The 9,400-nt window shown below is 41.5% G+C and overlaps 1 long non-coding RNA gene across 1 annotated transcript; it reads right to left on the reverse strand.

Moving 5' to 3' along the window:
- Positions 1–1,575: 1,575 nt before the first annotated feature.
- On the reverse strand, positions 1,576–6,147 carry LOC117883494. The gene is made up of 2 exons (XR_004647299.1): positions 5,570–6,147; positions 1,576–2,156 (listed from the first exon to the last, which is right to left on the reverse strand). It is a non-coding gene; the product is annotated as an uncharacterized LOC117883494 (long non-coding RNA).
- Positions 6,148–9,400: the final 3,253 nt, after the last annotated feature.

Consider the following 9,400-nt stretch of genomic DNA (forward strand, 5'->3'; position numbering starts at 1 on the left):
ATATAAACTTGAAATAGCTAACACCTCAATACACTATTTATAAAATCCCGGCCATGCTATCATCAGGAAGTGTGTCTAAAATAAGGAAGGGGTAAAAATACTTTTTAAACAGATTGCTACTGTTCTCTAAAATAAAGAAAAAAATAAAGTGCGAAAAGCACTGATTAAATTTAGCTTTAAAAGCTTGCATAGTAAACTGTTCACAAATGCAGCAGTCACTAATTCTTGCAACTCAGTGAGGAACTTCAAAATCAAGTTCTGCTCTGTCTGCCTCACAAATAACCACTCCTATAAAGGTACAAAATTAGGATTTATAAATCAGTTAGAATTAACTAAATTCTGTTCCATCTCATTCTTCCCATAAATTGGTTAGCACTACAACAGTAGTTAACATAAATAGATGTGACTGTCTACTGGGAAGCTTAAATGCAGGTATGGAAAATCCCTAAAGTAGTTTCATATCACTATATATCTCTGCCTTGTGTGTCTAATTCAAAGCCGTCCAGTTTACAGACAGAAGTTATGGTACTTCCTAGCCAAATCCCAAAGTAGTCAACTTGGCTCAGAGCACACTAGTGAACCAAAAAGCGATTTTCAATATTCCTAGCAACTGAATTATTAAAATTTATGTCTGTACATAGAGGAACTTAAAAAAAAACCCTGCATCTGAACCTACTCTAGCTGTAATTTTTAAAAAAAAACAAACCCTCTATGAATGTTACTCTTGCAATACTGCAAGCAGAAGTGAGGATACATTTTGTGCCTTAAAGAAGATGATTTCAGGCAGTCATTAGTGGAGAGGGAAAGATCAAGGTGGCCACTGGGTAGTTTCACAGAAAAAGGAGATTATTCCATTTCCCTGGACAGAATCGTAGATAAAAATCTCTATAAAATGAAGAGGAAGTAACCAGCAGAAAAGGAGATCTTAACACCATTTACTGGAGAGGATTTTTTGAGTGATTGCCAGAGTTGTGACGGACCCTGATTATTTTGCATTAATTCATTCATTATCAACAATTTGCAAGTGGCACACAAGAATGATTCACCCAGAAATCCAGTGCAGGTATAAGACCCACCTTTATTTGCCCATGGTAGGACTGAATCCCGTGCTCACTTTATTCAGCAAGAGAGATAAGTAACTCATGCAGGAACCTGTCCAACACAGGTCCTCAGCTACCTTTAGCTCCAATATAAACCCTCTTCCTTATTCTTACATCTTCTATTTTTGAACAGTATTTCTGGGGGGTGGGGAATTAAATCAAACTAGTAATACTGACTATGTAGGTTAAGCACTACCAAAAAACAATTGTCTTCTACTCAAGTTTAAAAAAAGTCTGTAGTTTCTAGAATGCTGCAATGTTAGGACAGTATTTTGGGATAAGGCTTCCTCTCATAGTTCGATCCTGCTTCTTCACATTACAGCAGTTCTTCCTGTTCTCTCAGAAGAAAAATGGTTGCCATGTCAAAACACTCATTAATTTTATCTGTCCAGCTAAGATACTTAAAACAGTTTAAAAAAAATCTGGAAAAGGAGTACATTCTGACATTAATGATTAAACATTGGGTCACAGTAAGTTGTGTATTTACAGTAAAAAACAAACTTTATTAAATTTATAATCTTACATCAGTGGTTTCCAAAACTGCTTCACAAAGGGATACCAAAATCACCCTTACAAATAAGGCATTGCACTGCCACAGTAAAAACACGTTCACAGTAATTTAACTTCTATACCTTGGTTAAAATGAGAGCTTTTCCTTCTACTTTTTCAGGCATTTAAACAAGTATTTATACACAAGATGCTGAAATTACTTATGAAACACTGTTTAAGATTTTGTTAAAAGTGTAAACCAATTAGTTTTCACATGTGAAATCTAATATGACTTAATTTAAAAAACAGAGGAATCTTTCATATGGCTTGAAATGCTGTCAATAAATACAATTAAAATTCTCTAGTCCAACACTGAAATATGTACATTTGGCAGAGAGATGGCTCTATAAGTCTATTTGGTACAGATTCCAGTAAGGTAGTAGAGATTATTCCATAAATAAAGAATCCTCTTCAACAGGGAAGTCTTCTTTCCAGTTTTCCAACATGCCACTACAACAGTTTTTTCTTAAGTGGCAGTAATATCAGTAGTCATGTCTTCAATGGATGCTGAAGGAGGGGAAAAAATAAAAATTTATGTTTTTACCTATATTTCTGGCAAATAAGTTATCTAAAGTGTTCTTTACCTTTAATATATTTATTAAATTAATTTAAGTTTATTTTAGAACAGATTTACTTTGATTACAAATATAGACAGTTGCTTAAAGCTTGAACCTTTTTAGACTTCTAGTAATATAAAGTTAATGAAATGTCTTCGACTTCAGTGCAAAACATTCTCTGCTGACAGACTAATCTTTCCAGCATCTCTGCCCCAAACATTCAGTCTAGTAGGTCAACTTGAGGAATTTCTCCCAGGTTTGTCCCAGCAGCAAGCAATCTTCATTTATGGGACAAAATGTCTAAGTACTTTTAGAAAACAATTTTCATAAGCATTATGAAATGGAGACTCAGTTTAATTCAGATGCAAACACCACTACCCCTACCCAAGGGGAAAAAAAAAACAAAAAAAAGAAAACCCAACAAAAAAAACCCCACACATGCTATGTATAAGGTGAAGCTTACTACCTCGAATCTTATGTAATTCAGTTTGTGTTCTGTGTTGTACTCACCGATGCAATTAGATAAAAAGTTATTTGAAGCAGAGACCTGCTATTTACTTGGCAGAGCTCATTTATTACACAGTGCCACATATACCTTACGTTATAAATGTAACTAATAAACTTGGCTCCATACAGGTAACTAAAAAAACAGAAGCCACAAATGAATCCCATTTCAAAGAATAGGACTTGGTGAATATGAAATCTAAAGAAAAGTTCTCTGAATTTTAACATCATTTGAAGTAACATTTGATTGAACTCATGTTCATTAAAATAAGCTAAATTTGCAGATACCACCTACTTGTTTTACTTATATGGGTAGTTCTAATCCATTTTACACAAAACTTCCTTTAGCCCCTTCAAAAATCCTAACCTGAATCCTTTGAGTCAGGGACTGTGCTATTTGAGACCTCTAGGTGCTATAATAAAAACAAATCTTAAGATAAACAACATTAGCCATACTTTATAGATTTTCTTTCAAAGCATTCCTTTTCTGTAGTGCAAGTATAAATCTAATAGTTTGGGGATTAGTTATTTGTTGGTTAACAATTAGTTATTTGTTATTAGTAACTAGTATTAGTAACTAATATTAATTACTAACTAGTTTCTAATTAGTAACTAATATAAGTATTAGTAACAATTAGTTATTTGTGAATCTTGGTTATTTCTCCTTCAGCTCAAAATGTGTCCATTGCCATAAGTCAAGATATTAAACTTCAGAAGTTTAGTGACAGCCACACCCAGAAGCAAACAAAAGCAAGTCATTTGGTAATGAAAGCCTCTCTTAATTGCAGTTATAGTTAATGATAAACTAAATGCCACCAAGTCACCTGCTGGAGCAATGCTGTGCTGTCCCCTTACCTCCTCCTATAGGTTTCACATACAGGAAAGTGGAGCTGGCATGCTGCTTTAAGTTATCTCCCCACCTATAAGGTTTCCTCTCAGAATTCGGAAGGGCCAGTACAGAGAAAAATTAGTCTTATTTCCTTTCATCTATGCAGCATTTTTAGCAAACAAGAACTTTTTTTGGGGGGGTGGGGGGGGGAAGAGGGAAGGAGAGTAGCCCTTTCAATTAGTTCAGCTTTTTATCTGCTGCTTGTTAAAAAGTTAGTTTTGCACAAACAGGACTGATACTGTAAAGTGTTTAGTGGTCAGCAAATTTGCTTATATCAGGGGTCAGCAACCTTTCAGAAGTAGTGTGCCGGGTCTTCATTTATTCACTCTAATTTAAGGTTTCGCGTGCCAGTAATACATTTTAATGTTTTTAGAAGATCTTTTTCTATAAGTTTATAATATATAACTAAACTATTGTTGTATGTAAAGTAAATAAGGTTTCAAAATGTTTAAGAAGCTTCATTTCAACTTAAATTAAAATGCAGAGCCCCCCCCAGACCGGTGGCCAGGACCCAGGCAGTGTGAGTGCCACTGAAAATCAGCTCGCATGCCACCTTCGGCACCCATGCCATAGGTTGCCTACCCCTGGCTTATAGCATAGTATAGCAGCCTTTCATATGACAACTGACAGGTTTTTATAGTTAGATCATTACTTATTAAGCATACTTTTCTTCTTAAATATACATATTGGGTTAATCATCACATTGGGCAAAGTTTTCAATAGGACTTGCAATCAAGTGACCTTTGAAAGTGGGTTTTAGGCTGCTAAGTCACTTGAGTGACTATGCAAATTTTACCCAGTATGTAATGGCAAGTCCACTTTAGGAGGTTATAGAGATCAGGGAAAGGAACTATTTCACTGTATGTAGAATTTTAAGCTGTTGGCTGCAATTCTACTTCTAAGGATATAAGAAAGCAAGAGTGGTACATGCAATGTCCTTCTTGATTTCATTGTATTATTCTCTCTTGGATAGGTATACCAAGTAGAAGTGATAGTCTTCTTCAATGAAGCCCACAGGACTAAAGTCTGTTTGTTCAGCTGTTTCAAGGCACTGGCCTCTTTCTAGGTGATATTCCAAGTTTGAACAGCCTGGTGAGATGCATAATAGTATGTTCTTAGATTGTAAACTTTTTGGGGCAAAGATAACCTGTTACATGTACAGTGTATAAAGATTCATAACTTTAAGATGGAAGACCCCATCAGTTCATTAAACCACTCAATTGCGAACTCACTATCACTTTTACCAGTGCTTTGTCCAGCCTTGTCTTTAAATACATCAAGCAACCGTTACCAAAAATGCTAATAAAATTTTCTAACATTAAAAAAAAAAAAAAACACGCAACAGTTCCCAAGGAATTACGTCCCCACAGTCTATAACCCAGCTCTAGGACTTTTCCTGGTACTCGGACCAATTTTTTCTTTTCTCAATACTATCATATTACTAAAGCGCAGCAACATTTCAAACTAAATATAGTGTTCAATCCTCTAAAAAACCCAGGTAGGGAAAAAAAGTCTCCTTAGGTTCTAATCCAAAACAAGTTTTCGCCCTGCCTCGCTAATCAGTTCTCCTTATTCTAAACTACACCCCTCTATAGCACCCTCCCCTGCCAGTACCATGGAAACAGCATTGAAAGGTCTCTTGTTTGTCCGAGGAAAAGCAGCCTCGTCCCGCCTCAAGTTTGTATTTCCCAGACACTCCATGTCAAAGCCCCCCGGCCCCGCCGCAATCGCTGCACAGCTCGCCCTGATCCACTACCCACCCGCTAGCGCCACACAGGCTCATCGCAGCGACCGCCAGCTAGGCTGGAGCCCCTCTCCCCGCTCGGGGGAGAAGAGGGGCGTCCCTCGGGCGGGGGCACTGGCACCCGCTCCCACCCTCCTCCGGCCCGGGGGCGCTGTCCCCTGCACCCCGTGTCATTGCCATCGCTGCTTCTCCGTTTCTTTGACTTTGAAGCCGTGTTTGGTCCCACCTGGCGGCGCGGGGCTCAGACGGGCTGGGTGCGGGCAGGGCTGTCAGCGGGCTGGAGCTCCATGGTGGCGGCGGCGGGAGCCGGGGGACTGGAGCGAGGAGCGGAGGAGAAGACGGTGGAGATGCGGGTGCTCAGCCCCCTCACCAGCCCCCGCAGCAGGCTGTCCCCGCGGCCCTTGGGCGGGCCCAGCCCCACGTCGTCGCGCAGCTCGGCGGGCGGCACCTCCAGGTTGCCCGCGTACCAGAACACCCACCAGATGAGGCTGAGGAAGATGCCGATGCCGCCCGCGTAAATGAGCAGGTCCGAGAAGAAAAGGTTGGCGAAGACCCCCGTCAGCAGCACGACCAGGCCCAGCGCGTCGAAAGCCAGCGCCAGCCAGAAGGCGGCCACGCAGCGGCCCAGCCCGCCAGGAGCCACCATGGCGAGGGGACTGGGAGCAGCCCGGGCCGGCTGAGCCTCAGGGCGGGCGCGGCCACGCACACAGCTGAGTGAGGACACGCCCCTCTACACCTGAGGGCAAAAATCTCCCCGCCCCTAGGTAAAGAGACACGCCCCTTTCTACTTCTCCCCGCGCCTGAGAAGAGGACACGCCCCTTTCACTTCACTAGTCGGTCACGACCCTGACCCCCCCACCCCCACCGGGAAGCTGCGGAGCTCCTTTGCGCTGCAGCTGGTCCCGGTGGAAGGGGGCTGTGCCGAGTGGGTGCACTCAGGGATTTCCTTACACCCTCTCTGAATTTCCCTAACACCCCCCAAGTTTTGTGAACTAGTTACATGCAGTGTTGCCAATTTAGTGATTGGAAATTGAAATTGAAACATTAATACACACTTTAAAAGCATATAAAGTGGATGATAAAATATATGTATCTGAAAAAGTATAATAGATTTGAAAAGTATAAACATAGATTAGCTTCCTTATACAGCTGTTGTTTTTTATGAGGAAGTCAGTGCATTCATTTTGGTGACGTTGGCCAACCTACTCATTTCAAATTATGATTTGTAAGCAAAGTCTAAATGAGCTCTCCCTAACAGCTAGTGATGAGCTGGGGCTGGGGGAAAAGGCTTCAGGACCAGATTGTATTTACATTCACACCTAATCTACCTAGGTATCCAGCAAACAGAGCTGTGTTGCCCAAGTGATAGATTTAGGCTGGGGTTGGGTTTCAAATTACTTGAATGGGGGGGGGGGGTAATGAAATGTTGTGATTCTTATTGAATGAGTCAAGGGCAGTAGAACTGTATTTAGCCTGTGCTGATTGAGAGAGGGAGAGAGGGCATCAAGAGAGAGGGTGGGGAGAGGTGTTTTGCTTGATGGTCTGCCTGAGTCTATTGACCTGCCCCTCTCCACTGTTTAAAGACAGAGCTGATTAGGCTCCATAGATAGTCTTGTTTTGTTAAGTGACCACTAGCTGACATCACTGATAAGGTCTAAGTCAGGCTTGTACAACATGCGGCCTGCGGGGGGTGAGTAGGTGGGCTCACTATGTGGCCTGCAGGGGAAGGAAGGTTTGTTTCTGTGGGGCGCGCGGCGCTGGGGGGAGTGTTTCTGTGGGACAGGGGGTGTTGTGTTTGGGGGGCTGCGTGGTGCTGGGGGGGGTTCAGCGGGGCCGGGGGGTTTCGTCTCTCAGCTGTTTTCTTTGGAGTAATATGGCCCTCGCCGCTTTACGAGTTGTGCAGGCCTGGTCTAAGTGCTTAGACCTGCTGTGGGACAGTATTTCTGTGGAAGAGTCTGCACTAGCAGTGAGGTTCCCCTACTGAGAGCTTAGCTCAAATCACTGACAGCTAGGTGGAATCTCAAGCAACCAACTCGCAGCGGTCACAGTGGCAGTAGAAGGTGATGGTGCAGGGCCATTGGCAACAGAGCGATGGAGTGAACGGTGGCACAACAAACAACAGTAGCCAGAGCGAACAGTGAGCAGCTGAAGGAACAAGCAAGGTGCCTTCTTGGGAGGTGAACTCATGTGAAAGCACCTCTGAACTCTGAGTCTCCACTGACCACGGACAACACTGGTGAGTGTTAATGAGGCTGTTAAGAATGCTGGAGACACAACACAGTTCATGCGAACAAACATGGCTATGGCATCATACTTTCTATTTAGGCAAGAGATACCACATGCTACAAACTGGAGGCCAATGTTAAGTGCATTGTCACTTGTTCATCCTGAAGTTGAACACTGGTTCCAAACAAGACCAGCAAATGCTCACTATTTTTCTGCAAGAAACTCAACTGACTGGCTAGAAGCATGTGCTGCAACAGTGAAAGACTCAACAGTTGAAAAAGTGAAGAACACTCTTACCACGTGCAAAAAATTTGCATACTTGGCTGATGAACGCACCGATGCAAATGGGCATCAAGTATTAAGTCATTGTGTATGTTACCTTGAGGTCAGTGGTAGGCCAGTACATGCATTTCTAGATGTTCAAGTTATAGAAGATACATCGGCTGAATCTATGACAACCCACATCTTAGAAGAGTTAAATGCTTGTCAATTGGACTGGACCCCCAAATAGATGGCTGCTTGTGCATTTGATGGAGCTGCAAACTTCTCTGGAAGACATGGTGGAGTACAAGCTTTGCTCAGAGAAAAGTGTAACCCTAATCTTTCCTATACACACTGCAGAGGCCATCTACTCCAACTAGCACTAGTACGAGCTGCAGATTCTTCAAAAGACATTTAAAAAGCTATAAATTTAATGTCTTTATTATATTCTTTTTTCAGCAAGAGTCCAAAAAGACTGAATATCTTGGAAAATATAGAAGATACACTGGGACTGAAGTTCAAATTAGTCCAACCTGGTAAAACCCTCTGGCTTTCTCATGAGCGATCCTTGGCTGTTGTCTTAAAATTATTCCAGCCATTATTACTGGCTTTGGAAAGTATCTACCAAGATGGGATGGATCTAATAGTGAGAATGGTGGATTACTTTTGCTACTACATTCAGACTGTATGTACTACATACATGCCATACTCTCTCTTGTAAGTCTACTGTTGAAACCACTTGGGTCATTAAACAATGCCATCCATTCTATTGTGGGACAAAGATCTACTACAACAGTAGTATTTCTTTGTCCAGCAATAGAAGCTACATTTGGATCAATCGAGAGCTATCCATTGAAAAAGTAGTGGAAGAAGCAAAGACTTCAGTCCAGAAGTTGACTAATGAAGGCATGTATATTGAATCCTTAAGTGAAGAGGACAAGAAGTGTTTGTTAAGACAACTGAAAAAGTACACATACTTGCTTCTTAAAAATCTACAACAGCGACTTCTACATTCTTCTCAACCTCTTTGTAGCTTTTACAGATCCCTGTCCTATAAAACACCGACAGTTGAGTGGAGTGAGGCACTACCAGCAATGGGGCTGCCATGTGCTCAGGACAGAATAGAGAATTTGAACACAGAGTGGAATATCATACAACAAATGAATGAAAATTTGACTTAAACTTCTTTTTTATCATCACTAGTGGCTCGACCCGATCTTTGTGCTATGTTTCCTGGGATGAAAGAAGTAGGAATTCATCTCTTGCTACTCCCAGTCACAACAGCTACAGTTGAGCATTCTTTTTCATCATTGAATAGAATTTTGTGTTCTGAAAGAAGTTGCCTTCTGCCTGATCAGGTGAATGAACTAATGAGTGTATCAACTGAAGGAATGGAAGTTCCGGACACACAAGAAGCTACCAAAGATGAATGCATTGCATTCAAGAAGTTCATTAACAGAGTTATGCAAAAGTATAACGAGAAACCAAGAAGAATGTAGATGTAATGCTTCATGGAAGGCTCAAGGAGTCCACTTTAATTTGTGTGATGATTTTAAAACAGAGTTAAATC

The sequence above is a fragment of the Trachemys scripta genome, chromosome 10 (genome assembly GCF_013100865.1).
Source record: "Trachemys scripta elegans isolate TJP31775 chromosome 10, CAS_Tse_1.0, whole genome shotgun sequence".
NCBI lineage: Eukaryota > Metazoa > Chordata > Testudines > Emydidae > Trachemys > Trachemys scripta.